Source organism: Peromyscus maniculatus, chromosome 15 (assembly GCF_049852395.1).
Source record: "Peromyscus maniculatus bairdii isolate BWxNUB_F1_BW_parent chromosome 15, HU_Pman_BW_mat_3.1, whole genome shotgun sequence".
NCBI lineage: Eukaryota > Metazoa > Chordata > Mammalia > Rodentia > Cricetidae > Peromyscus > Peromyscus maniculatus.
The window spans coordinates 73,930,171-73,943,983 of record NC_134866.1 but is presented as its reverse complement, the minus strand read 5'-3'; the positions used below and the strand labels follow the sequence as shown (position 1 = coordinate 73,943,983).

The following is a 13,813-nucleotide window of genomic DNA, read 5'->3' as shown; positions in this document are numbered from 1 at the left end:
ATTTAACACTAATTCCTTTTTAAAGACCCTGCCTCCAAATGTAGTCACCTGCTGAAGTACTTAGGGGTTAGGACATCAGTAAACTCAGGGCATTGCAGTTCAGACCACAGTGCACTGTTCCTGTTAAACAACAAGTAATGAGATGCAGTCACTCCGTTTTTATTGGAGGAGTCCTGTAAATTTCTAAAATATTATAGAATTATTTTCCTCTTTACATCTTCACCCATCTCCCTGGTCCCCTGCCCTCACATTTTGCCACAAAAAGCATAGTTTTCTGGGTATTATTTAAAGGAACTTGATGTCAATAGATGCATCAAATTTCTTTTATTAATGGAGGTAGCAACTGTGTACATGCATGGTGAAGGGAAATCAAAACTGAAATCGTGGACAGTCTGAGAGCCTTCCTATAGGGCCACAGATACTGTGAACACTGCATTTCTGGACATGACTCTGTTCCGAAAGCTAAGTAGGGACAGTGGCGAAGCTCGTTGTGTCTTGGGGACTGATCACCAGCATGAATCTGTGACCACGGTGCTGCTGGCTGGCAGCATCTGATAAATGGCTACCAGCCAGGCAGTGGCTGGATGGATTTGTCATTGTCTGTGAATGTGTAGGTAGTTTTGGCTTTTTTGTTTTCAAATTTTCTATCAAAGGGGATGCACTGCTGATTAATTGCTGATGAGTTAATTTCAAAATGTTCTCCTATAGTTTGACATTCAAACTAAAAGTCATTGTTTATACAGAGAGTCAAGGAAATAGAGCATGGGGCATAAATTTGATATTGATGAAGTAAATATTTGTCAGTGAAGGAATGATGCAATATCAACTTTGCTTTCTTAGTCTATTTTTGCAAAGTACAAGCTTTTAAGAAAGGCAATCCCCAAGCACATATGGCTAGATTTTCACTATTTGAGGATTATCTATTAAATGTCAAGTATCCAACCTGAAGGCAGAAGAAATTACCTAACCCATTGGGGTAGATGAAAATAATCAAGAAATGGGAAGCCAGTGGGATTGATTCTTATATCCTGTAGGACTGGCCTTAGGCGGTCATATCGCTTAATAGACAGCAAGGATGTTTCTTAGTGATACAAAAGTGATTGTATTTTGTGTACCCATGTGCCTTAGAGGTGATGAAATCTAACAGCGGTGGCAAGAATGATAACCAGAGCCCCTGTCTCACAAGCTGAGTCCCTTTCCCTCGACACAACAACGTCTATGTCCTCTGGCATGGTGTTGTCTGGCCTCAGCTTTCTGACTTGTGAAAGTCACTTAACGTGACCCAGAACTGAGTGTCTCTTCGGGAGTGAGGTATAGAATGTCTTACTCTATTTGTACTACTATAACAAAATGTCCAAGGTTGGAAATTTCATAAACATTGAAATTGTATTTCCCATAGCTCTGTAAGATTAGAAAAATCTAAGATCAAAACATCAACAGGTTGCATCTTCTGATGAGGACTGCTGTCTGCTTCCAAGGTGGCTTTTTTTTTTTTTTTTTTTTTTTTTTTTTGCCATGTCCTCTGGGGAGGGAGTGCCATGTCCTCACATGGTAGAAGGGACAAATAAGGTAAAAAGTGACACAGTTTCCTCTGAAAACCCTTTTAATAACTGCAATCAACCCATTCATGAGGGTGGAGCCTCACAAAGGGCCCACTTCCCTATGTTGTTGTTCTTGGGATTAATTTCCAAAACATACATTTTGAGGGATACATTCAGACTATACCATTTTCCCTTTGGTCTCCAAAATTCCTGTCCTTCTCACATATAAAATCTACTTATTCCATCCCAATAGCCCACAAGTCATAATTCATCCAGCACCAACTCAAAAGTCCAAAGTCCAGAGTCTTATCTGAATCGCTTCTGAATGAGACTCTAAGCAAGATTAATCCTAAAGCAAATTACCCTCCAGCCACGGGCCTGTGAAATCAAACAAGTCATACAGTAGAGATAATCCCATTGTGTGTGTATATATTAGACTGTTTTCTATTGTTGTCGCCGAATACCCAAGATTGGGTAATTTACAAAGAAAACAAATTAATTTTTTTTCAAAGAAACTTAGTTAGTTCATGTGTGTGAGTGTTCGCCTGCATCTATAATGAGTCCTTACTGCAGGCCTGGTGCCCACAGAGGCTGGATTTCCTGGAACTGGAGTTATGGACATGTGGGTGCTGGGAACCAAACCCTGGTCTTCTTCAATAGCTGCAAGTGTTCTTAACTGCTGAGTCCCAGAAATATATTTCTTACAGCCTAGCCTAGAGTCTTGGGATCAGTCTTACCCCCGTGGCTCCAAGAAGCATTTCCATGGTTGGGGAACTCTGCAGCAATTCCAACCTCACCTTTCTCCTCTGCGTCCCCTTGTTCAGGGACTCCGTGGTGGCTCTGCTTCTGCCGCAAATGTTTACCAGGGCCCTCTCTGTTTGATGGAGCCTTTGGAATATAGGTCAAGGAAGCCATGGTTACATGGCTCATCTTCTGAATGTATGCAGCATTAACACCATGTGAACATTACCAAGGTTTTCTGTCTGTGCCCTTGAGCAGTGGCCATTGTGTCATTTGGACCTACTTCATCTGGACCTCATGACTGGGTCTGCCAGAGAAAGACCTTTTGTGGACCCCAGGTACCAGCCCACCCCATGAAAGCTTTCTTTGTGGAGTTCTGGTCTCCTACGATGGAACTGTGGCTTGATAAAGAGAGGAGGAGAGGCGTCCTCTGGTATCCCCGCTATCTCGTCCTCCACTATGTTATGATACAGCAAGAAGGTCCTCACCAGACCAAGCAGGTGCCAGCACCATGCTTTTAAATTTCCGGGCCTCCAAGAACCATGATCCAGCAGCAAACCTTGGTGGCATCCACACGATGCTAAGTCTGCGAGAGAACGGAGTTGAAAAGAATAAAAAGGCTAGTCCTCTAGCACGGTTATGTCTATGGAAGGTCTGTGGAGACACATTCCCTAGAAGGAAGGTGACTTAATAAATAGCTGTTCATGAGTTCCTTACCGCTGCACCTCTCCAGGAGGTCACGTGGGTTATAAATAAGGAAGAAATGATTTCTCAAACACCTGCTCTCTACTTCTACTTAGAAGTCTCTAAAGAAAATTCTATATCAGTTTTTGTTTGTTTGCAATACAGCATTTTGGACAGCTGGTGAGTCGTTCTGACCCTGTCCCTGCTGGTGATGGAATGATCTGAGGAAAACTTGAGATGAAACGTATTGACACAGAAGAGAGGGACCATTGCCCGGGATTTCTGTCCAAAGAGAACCATTTGTGGCACTCCTTTTCAATCCTCAAGAGAAAACTCAGTTTTATGCTAGAACAGCACTTTCCGAGGGACAGTGGCCACCAGAGCGTGTTCACCATCTATCTGTCTCTCATGGGGTGGATTTTGCCATCTAAGGGCACTTGGGATCTTGTGACATGGCATGCACTTGGAGTTCTCGGGGTGCTGCTTCTCCTGTTGTGACTCTTCCGTTAGAAGTTCACCGCGGATCCTTGCAAGAGCAGTAGAAATCCCCTGGCTACAAGAGATGCATGAGGGGTGGGGATAAACGGGACAGTGACAGCAGGGGAAGGCAGCTGTGCTCGGAGGAAGGGTGAAGCCGTGTGTCACACACAGCACACGGTGTCAGCAGTGACATTGTCCGGCGACAGCACGCACCACGCACGCATGCACGCACGGACGGACGGACGAGGCTCTGTGTCTGTTCCAGGCGTACCTGAGAGCCAGGTACGCTGGTGAGGACGCTGCGGGGTAAAATGAAGCCTCCAGGTGAAGGATGGAGGGGAAGAGGCTCGGGATGCCTCTTCTGATCCCACTTGTCTTAGACGGCCTCTTGCCTCAGCCCAGGTTTAGCTGCGCCACCCTGTCCTCTCCAGTCCCTTCCCCTCCCTTTGGAGGGACTTACCCAGACCGTGGGATCTCGTCTGCCTCCACCGCTGTCCATGGCAGTTGAAATCTGGAGACCTATATTCCAAGCAGGAGTAACAGCAGGCGTGGAGGCCCTACGGGAACTGTTCTTGTGTGTGAAGTGAATCAGCAGGCTAGCGGAAACACAGCAGGGGGGTGGGGGTGGGGGGTGGGGTGGCAGCGGTAAGGGGGGGCACTGGCAAGGGGGGGCAGTGGGGGCTGAAAGCAGACGGGTCATAGAGAGCCAGGCTTGTTGAGACCTGGTGGTCTCAGACTTGTTGAGACCCACCTGACGGGAGGTGATGGCTTCTAGAAACTTCTGGTGAAAATCCAGGGGCTCTAAATGAAGTTAAGAGATGTGCTAAGGGACCACAGCCACAATCCAGGCTGGAGATGCTGGTGTCTTCGGCCAGGATGGTGCGGCGGAGATGATGAGAGACAGGTGGATTCTGAGCCAGTTTCCCAAGTGGAGCAAACAGCGTTTGCAGGTGGGTGTTTGCAGTGTTTGCAGGGCGCGAGAAAGATCAGAGGTGGTAGAATCTCTCCGAAGTCCTTCCCAGAGCCACACGGGGTGAACGTTTACCCTCAGTCCATTTGTCGGGTTCGCTCCCTGTGCGCATCTGTTTTTTTGCTCATGTCTTCACGAATTCTTCCCCATGAGTGGCCTCGGAGAAGCTGGGCTGATATCAAGAACGATCATTGTCTGCGGAGATCGAAAGCCAGACCTTGAGTGCAACAGTTTACCATCTCATGGTCAAAATAAAGGGCTCCTTCTCCTGGAGTTCCAAAACCTTGAGAGCCTGTAAGATAACTACAGAAGAGATAGGGACTGTGCTCTGTCGACTGAAAAAATGAGAGCCAATGAATCACGGGGATTATTTGTAAAGATTTATCTTTATTTTATGCGTATGTGCGGGTGCCTGCTTGTATATATATATGTTTACCATGTGAGTATGAGTGCCTGCTTGTATGTATATGTATACTGTGTGTGCATGGTGCCTGCTTGTATATATATATATATATATATGTGTGTGTGTGTGTATGTGTGTATGTATGTATACTGTGTGTGCATGGTGCCTGCTTGTGTATATATATATGTGTGTGTGTGTGTGTATGTATGTATACTGTGTGTGCGTGGTGCTCAGGAGACTAGTAGAATGTACCAGATCCCTGGAACTGGAGTTGTGAGTGGTTGCGAGCGGCTGTGTGGATGCCGGAAGCTGAACCTGGGCCTCTGTGAGAGCTGTAAGCACTCCTAACTGCTGAGTCATCTTTCTAGCCCCCAGAAATCGTTTCTGGCACAAGGGATGAAAGGCAGAGAAAAAGGACAATGTTCTAGTTTCATTGTGTTTCTGCGTGTGACAAACACTGATCAAAAGCAACATGGCAAGGGAAGGAATTTATTTTTTATTACAAGTCACAGTCCATTATTGAGCGAAACCAGGGCAGGAACTTGCTTTCTGTTCCACTCAGAATTATTTCTAACCAGGGAATTTACTCACTGCCATGAAAGTATATCAGAAACCACGGACAAATACTGCCTCATGATCTTTCTCACAGGTTGATGTTCAGCTAGCTTCTTTACAGAGCCCAGGACCACCTGTCCCAGGCTGGCACCTCCCACCGTGGGCTAGGCCCTCAAGTATCAGTTGACAACCCACCCCAGACATAACATAGGCTCATCTGATCCAGGAAGTACATCAGCCGAGGCTCCACCATCATGTGACTCCGAGCTGTGCTAACTTGATGGTTGATGCTGACTAGGACACATCCTTTAATAGTGCAGTGGCCAGTTCCAAGAGGATTCACCAGAAGGCAAGAGCGCAGTGTCTCTAAAGTCTGATTTACAATGATGAGGGTGAAGGTTGTTCCCATCATCCTTCTGGGTCTCACATGTGAACAAACTATGCGACCTGTTTAGACCATCTGTAGAACTGTAACTGGGAAGCCTCTCCACATAGATTTGTGGGAGACCAGCTCCCACATTTTATGACAGGGAGCTCTTGAGGAGAGAGGGATAAGAGATTTAGATAGAAATACAGAGGGGAAAGAAACAGAAACACAGGATAGCCTCGGGAGGGCCTGGATCATTATCCACTGGCCCCTCCTGTCTCTTCTAAAGGGCTATTTATAGGAATGCCAAGGGGTGGAGCAAAAGACCTCCCCCTAGCTCAGCCAAGTGCAGACCGTTCCAGTCACCTGGTAACCATGCACATGGTCAAGCTATCCTCTAATGCAACCCTGCTGGGTAAAGCAAGCTCAGCTCTCACTGGGAAACCTTTGTGGCCCCCACATAGATTCTACAGGTCTGAGGAGAACAGAGTGACAAGGGGGCTGAGCTGTGTCCTGTGGTCAGGAGCCGAGATGTATTAGTCTTCCCACAGGTTGCTATAACAAAATAGTGCATGCCGGGGTGACCCAAACCACTGAAACTCATTTCTCACAGTTCTGAAGGCTGAAAGTGGAAAGCCAGGGTGCTGGGTGTCGGGGTTTCTTCTGGGGAGATGTTTCTTTCTGACTTGTACACACCCTGTCATCCTGCTGTGTCTTCGCATGACTGTGTGTGTGTCTGTGTGTCTGTGCATGTGTGCATGTGTATGTGTGTTTGCGTGTGTATGAATGTGTGTACATATGTAGATGTGTGTGTGTGTGTGTGTGTGTGTGTGTGTGTACTTTACAGTGTCTCTTCCAGAAGACACCAGTGTTATTGGATTAGAGCTCCTTATCCTCATCAAAGCTTACCTACCCTGCGGAAGTCTCTCCTGTATGTGTGATCCCATTAGGCTTTATGACTTCAACTGGGAATTTGGGGAGATAGTTTTGTTTGTAATAGTTAAATGCTGCAAATTAAAAAAAAAAAAGCTTGCTTGAACTCTATACAGCTGCAAATAAATTAAACCACACGCCTTTCAAAGTATACAATTCATGAGTTTATTTTTCTAAAATAGGGTCTCACTATGTGGTCCTGACTGGCCTGGAACTCACTACGTAGACCAGGCTGGTCCCCAGCCCACAGAGATCCACCTGCCTCTGCCTCCCGAGTGTTAGGATTAGAGGTGTGTGCCGCCACACCTGGCCTCAACTCATAAGTTTTGATGAAGAATTTCATCGTGTGATGTACAATCACTATCGTAATGTGATACAATCCAGGTCCACCAACCCAGTCCACGCTTCTTGAGGTTAGTTCAGGACAAGAGTCACCAAGCACCCACTGATCTCTTCTCTTAGGTAGCGTGGCCTTTACTGGTCTTCCATCAACACCACACACTGTCATGGAGTCGATTGAAACGCCAACCACAACCGGGCTCAAGCGTCTGGACATCCGGTCCCCTGACGTGGCGCTGTTTGGGAGGCTGTGAACCAATAGAAGTTGAGGCCTAGCTAGCGGAAGTGCATCCCTGTGGGGAGGGGCCTGAGGTTGCATAACTTCGCCTTGCTTCCTGTCCTCGCCTTTGCTTCCTGTGCCTCTGACACGTGGGCATGCAGCTCCGTATTTCCTCTGACACGTGGGCATGCAGCCCCGCGTTTCCTCTGGCACGTGGGCATGCAGCTCCGTATTTCCTCTGACACGTGGGCATGCAGCCCCGCGTTTCCTCTGACACGTGACATGTCAGCATGCAGCCTCGTGTTTCCTCTGACATGTCAGCATGCAGCCCCGCGTTTCCTCTGACACGTGACCATGCAGCCCCGCGTTTCCTCTGGCACGTGAGCATGCAGCCCCGCGTTTCCTCTGACACGTGGGCATGCAGCCCCGTGTTTCCTCTGACACGTGACATGTCAGCATGCAGCCTCGTGTTTCCTCTGACATGTCAGCATGCAGCCCCGCGTTTCCTCTGACACGTGACCATGCAGCCCCGCGTTTCCTCTGGCACGTGGGCATGCAGCTCCGTATTTCCTCTGACACGTGGGCATGCAGCCCCGCGTTTCCTCTGACATGTCAGCATGCAGCCCCGTGTTTCCTCTGACATGTGACATGTCAGCATGCAGCCCCGCGTTTCCTCTGACACGTGACCATGCAGCCCCGCGTTTCCTCTGACATGTCAGCATGCAGCCCCGCGTTTCCTCTGACATGTCAGCATGCAGCCCCGCGTTTCCTCTGACATGTCAGCATGCAGCCCCGCGTTTCTGCTGCCACAGTGCCTTCCTCGTGACGGCCTGTACATCATCTTCACACCACAGGCAGAAGAGGACTGGCCTCTTTCATTTGTTTCTTACCAGGTCTTCGGTAGTAAGAAAAGGAACGCATATCTGTGACCTTTTGTGGCTGCCCTGTTTCAGGCAGTATGACAGCGAGTTTCATATATATTGATAAAAGTGTCTGAAGTTGGTCATTTCTTATCTTTTAGTTTTTCATTTTATGGGCGCACCACATTTATTTATTCCTTGGCTAATGGACCTTCAAGTTGTGTCCAGTTTGGGGCTCGTATTTAAAAATCTTCTGTGAACGCCCAGAGGGAAGCCGTTGAACACAGCTGACTAGAGGAAGTGGCATGGTTCTGTGCTGAGTGTGCAGTATATTTAATAAGAAAATTAATACAGCAATTGTGCCAGCACATGTAGCCACATGTAAGAGTATGGAGCAAGTGCCGGTTAGTTAGCCACACTCATGGGTGTGTGGTGAGATATCCTTGTGGTTCATAGGCATTTTATTGATGACAGATGGTGAAGATTTATTTCCCCATGTTTATACTGTCCATTTTTACTTCTGATATTGTGAAGTTATTAAAATATTTTGTCCTATTTTTAATCAAGTTGTCTATCTTCTGATTATCAACTTACGTGTGTGTGTGTGTGTGTGTGCATGTCCATGTGTGCTTGTCTGTGTGTGCGTGGTGTGTGTGTGTCCACGTGTGCCTGTGTGTGTGGTGTATGTGTGTGTGTCTACATGTACCTGTTTGTGTGTGTAATATATGTGTGTGTCCATGTGTGCCAGTCCGTGTGTGTCCATGTGTGTATGCCTGTGTGTGTGTGGTGTATGTGTGTGTGTCTACATGTGCCAGTCTGTGTGTGTGGTGTATGTGTGTGTGTGTGTCCTTGTATGCATGTTCTCTGTGTGTGGTGTTGGGGCTTGAGCCCAGGGTCTTGCTTATGCTGGACAACCTCTGTCCCATCACCCACCTCCAATCCTGTGAGGTAGATATATTCTGGATGTCTTTTTCTCCCAGTCACTGACTTCCCTTTTTCTTTTCTTAAAAACTCTTTACAAGAACAGACTGCCAAGCTTCTGTTGAACTCCAACACACACTTTTTTCCCGTTTGGTGGCACATTCCTTTTGCATTTTTTTCTAAGCAATCTTTGCCTACTCCACGTCTGTAAACATCCATGTTTACTTCTAGATGTTTTTAAGCCTTGGATTCTTTGCTTAATTCTGTGACCCATATGGTTAATATTTGTGAACGGTATAAAGTAAGGGTCAGGGTTTTTATTTCTGTGCTGATTTTGTTTCATTGCCTTGTGTACACAGCCATCCTAGCACCGTGCTGAAAAGACTCCACATTACCAGTTGACTTCCATGGAACTGTTATTGAAACTGAGTTGATGCGCTGTCCGGTACCTGGACAGTATAGTGTTCCATCTGTCTACTTGTCCATCATCACACTGGCTCTACCTCCTTTGTTCACCGTGACTGTCTATTCAGTCTTAAAAGCAGGCGTAATCTTTCCATGTTGTTTGCAGAACTCATTGAGTTATTGCAGACCTTTTGTATTTCTACCCAGATCTTAGAGTCCTTTGGTCAGTTTCTAGACTGGGATGGCACTGAACAGATCCAACAGTCAGTTTTGGAGAACTGACATCCCAGCAACAAGGAGTCTGCCATGCAATCGAGTGGATCTGGATGAGCTTGAGTTTCTCACACCTTTTGTTGATGTTTTAGCTTTTTCGCAAGGAGAAATGTTTATGCTTCTCAATATGATCGTAAATGGCACTTCAAATGTCAAATTCCCAATTCCTCATTACTAGCCTATAGAAACCGGGTGACCTGTGTTCTGAGATTTGCTGAACTCACTTACTGGTTCCAGTGGTTGCTTTTGAGGTTGTTAGGGTTTTCTTTGCACACTCGAGTGCTTGTGAACAGAGCTCTTCCTTCCCAGCCCGTGTTGCTTTCTGTTCTTGCTTTAGTGTGGTAGTGGTGAGGGTCTCTAGTGTAGGTGTGGTACATGTTTTGTTATGGATATGAGAGGCACTGGATAATTCTCAGCTAAGAATGATACCGAGTTTTCTCCTTTCTTTCTTTTTTGATGCAGTGGATTGAACCCAGGGCCTTTCATAAATGGTTTATATGAGCACATATAGGGAATTGTCAGGTGCTTTCCCTACATTGATTCCACACTGCTGTGTGTTTTTCATTTGTTCTAGTAAAGTGGTAAGTGACATTGCTTCATGATAAGTTGTGCACAACTTAAAATCGCCAGTTCAAAGTGTCTGATGAAGCATACTTCACTTCACAACACCATGCAACCACACCCCCTGTCTAGTTCCAGCTCTTCAAGAAGAAATCCCCCTGAAAGGAAATCCCATGTCCCTGAAGCAGCCATTCTCTGAGCTCCAACTCTCCAAACCCTGACCACTACCTGATTTACCTGTCTGAACTTGTCAGAATAGACTGGATGTCGTGCGCACACAGACCTCTGTGGCCTTTTGGGTGGCTCCTTTCACTTAGTATGCCTACAAGGCCCAAGTCCGAACACAGGGTCATACCTGCGTCTGTGCCTCAGTTCACTATTGTTTTGTAATTAATTTTATCAGGCTGGCCTTGAACTCATGACCTCTCTATCTTCTAAGCCTGGAGGCTACAGGTTTTTAAGAGTTTTGTAGTTTTAGCTCCCAAATTTAGTTTTTTTTTTCTTTTTAATTTGATTTGACTTTTTAAAAATTTCATACACTGTATCTTGATCATATTCATCCTCCATATCTTGATCATATTCATCCTCCTTCCTGGTTCCACCCCTACCTCCTTATCCACCCAACTTTGCTCCTCCCCTCTCCCCACGTCACGCCAATTGGTATTGTGCACGTGTCCTTGGATGAGTGGCCTCCCACTGGAGCATGGTTGGCTTACCAGGGATGACACTCTCAGAGAAAACCCACTCTCCTCTCCCAGCCGCTCACCGTTGCCGATAGCTTCAAGGCTAAGGGTGGAATTTCGTGCCTACCTCCCCTCTCTGTGCTGAGATCTGGTCTGGTTTGTGCTTGCACAGGTCTCGTGCATGCTGTCACAGCAGCTGTGAGGTCACACGCGTCACTGTTGTGCTGTGTCCAGAGGATATTTTTTCCTTGTCATCATCCAAAGATAACTCCCATGTCACACATGCTCTGATGTGTCCCTTTCATCTCAAGACTCTATAGAGCTCTCTCTCTCTCTCTCTCTCTCTCTCTCTCTCTCTCTCTCTCTCTCTGTGTGTGTGTGTGTGTGTGTGTTTAAGCTCATGTTTATGCTGGGATTGTACAGGAATATACTTTCAGCCAAACAATTGCTGTCTTGGGGAGTTCGGCTGTGCCCACTTGCAAATGATCTCCCAGCTGGGCTGGTTGACTGTTTACATCTCCTCCTAAGGGGGCACACAGGGTCATAAGACCTTCACCTGTGAGCTCCTACTACCTGTTGTATGCAACGCTGTCCTAACTGCACTGGCCTTGGGGAGTGGCTAGACTATATATACACACTGGGGAAGACCAGAGGAGGCAGGCTTTATCTATGCGGCTATAGGAAAGTTGGTATCCCTGTTAGGTAAAGACTTTCTGGTGTGAGCTTTTGCAAGGGAGCACCCACATTCCTGTAAGTAACCCCTCACTTAAATGTTCTGTAAGTAAGCCCTATAAACTCATTGGCTCCCCAGAGTAAACTTTGGTGGAATTGTACCTTGGTTCAAGGAGAGGTAGGTGCCGCTTATGACTTCCCTGGAAAGGGACATAGTGAGGAGAGGTAGGTGCCTCTTGTGACTTCCCTGGGAAAGATCGGTAGTAACAGCTGGTGATTTAAATATAAGTAGATTTACTGACGTGAAGGCTTTGAGATCTCAGTGAGAAATGCGTTGTGCACAGCATTGGCCATATTTCTTTGTTAAAGGCTTATGTGGGGTTTCACTTCTAAAAGTGGGCGACTCAATGCTTAGAGAAAGCAAACAATTAACCACACCAGGTGGGAGTTCGGGTCAATGGTCAACAGAAAAGAGGTGTTGAAAAATTTCCTATCCAAAGACACAAACACAAGAGCAGCCTAGAGAAATAAGGCATGCAATGTTCAAAACTGTTGCTAATGAGCGGTTCCCACAGGGTGGCAAATTTACATTGTCTCTCCTTCACCTAACTCACCAGGCCTCTTTTTTACCTAACTTTATTGTTCCTAAAACACAGTGGACTGGTGTTCCTAGGTTTAAATGATTTATAGTAAGAAACATGAAATCAAGTGCCCTACTGGGAATGCATTGCTGTTGTGAACATCAATATCACATTGACGTCTGTGGGTAAACTAGTCCTCCTCAGACACACTTCCAGAGGTCAGGAAGCATGATTGGAGACCCCCCCAAATCTAACACATTCTCATCCTTCAGCTGGTAGTATTCTATGGCAATTCTCTGTGAAACGAAGCTTCAGCCAGTGCACAAGTTGTGTCTTAGAAAATCAAATATCACACGTGAAGATTTTTGCTGGGCCCTCCGCTTTTGTTTGTAATATCTTACCTTGTGTACGGAAGTGGTTTCCAAAGTGTGATCCTGAGTAAGTGGCAGTCCCGTCACCGAGGAAGGAGTTTGAAACCCACATTCTCTGGCCTCGCAACCTGTGTTTTAGCAGAGATCACCCACTCTGACGTCTGCTGAAGTTTGGTTGTCACTGGTTGGGAGAACCATGTGACTTACGCTATTTCTGTTCATGATATGAAGAAGTTATCAGTCAGGCCCCCAGCTACTGTTGCCTTGGAGACGTTTAGTGATATAATAGCCGAAGTGCCATGCTGCAGAGCAAATGTCAAATTCCAGAAGGAAGACACTTCCTGTCAGAAGGCTTCTAGATCTGCCCCCAGCAGCCAAAGCAAGAGGACTAAGACACAGGATCCTCAGAAGGGCCTAAGGCAGGGCCCTTGGGCTGAGCTGCGGCCTTGAGGCCCCTGCAACTGGTAATGAAGTGGAATTCCAAGGGTTTAAAAGCAGTTCTTGCAGCAAAAGTCTCCAAGGCTGAACTTAGCAATCCAAACAGGAAGCAAGAAACTAACATCCCTGGGTGTGCCTGGCTGTAGGGAAACCCAAGGAAGTCTTGGCAAAGAGATGTCTCTTATTCTCTCAGGGAAAGGGTGGGCCATCCATTTGTTGGTTGACAAGGAGGACCTGGAGACTGACATGTCTATCTGCCCTCTTCTGGTCTTTAAAACAATAACAAGGGGCTGGAGAGATGGCTCTGTGGTTAAGATCACTGGCTGCTCTTCCAGAGGACCCGGGTTCAATTCCCAGCACCCACATGGCAGCTCACAGTCTGTAACTCAAGTTCTTGTGGATCAGACTCCCACACAAAGACATGCAGGTCAAACACCAATGTATATAAAAATTATAATAAAAAAAGAATTTATAAAACAATGCTGAGTGTTTTTCCTCCCTAGTTGTAAATTCTCCAGGCCCAGCAGTAGACACAAAAGACCTTCTTGATGTCTTATCTCATATTCTAGTCCTGTTCTGGGGACAAATGTCAGCTCTTGTGTTGAGTAGATACTTTCTGGTTTCTAGACTCAAACTTCTGAGCCCCACAAAATTGCAAATCCAGGGGAAGCACGTGCCTGTGTGTGTATAGGGGAAACGCCCACTGTGAGTGCAGGGGAAATGTCCGCTGTGTGTACAGGGGAAATGTCCACTGTGTGTACAGGGGAAATGTCCACTGTGTGTACAAGGGAAACATCTGCTGTGTGTACAGGGGA

The 13,813-nt window shown here is 46.5% G+C and overlaps 1 protein-coding gene and 1 long non-coding RNA gene across 3 annotated transcripts in view; one reads left to right on the top strand and one right to left on the bottom strand.

Annotated features, from left to right (window-relative positions):
- Pde8b (phosphodiesterase 8B) overlaps nucleotides 1–13,813 on the top strand; it is a 227,246-nt gene that overhangs the window by 5,259 nt on the left and 208,174 nt on the right. The window lies entirely within an intron of this gene.
- Nucleotides 660–13,075, bottom strand: LOC121822799 (uncharacterized). The gene is made up of 3 exons (XR_006064036.2): nucleotides 12,591–13,075; nucleotides 4,198–4,611; nucleotides 660–2,868 (listed from the first exon to the last, which is right to left on the bottom strand). It is a non-coding gene; the product is annotated as an uncharacterized LOC121822799 (long non-coding RNA).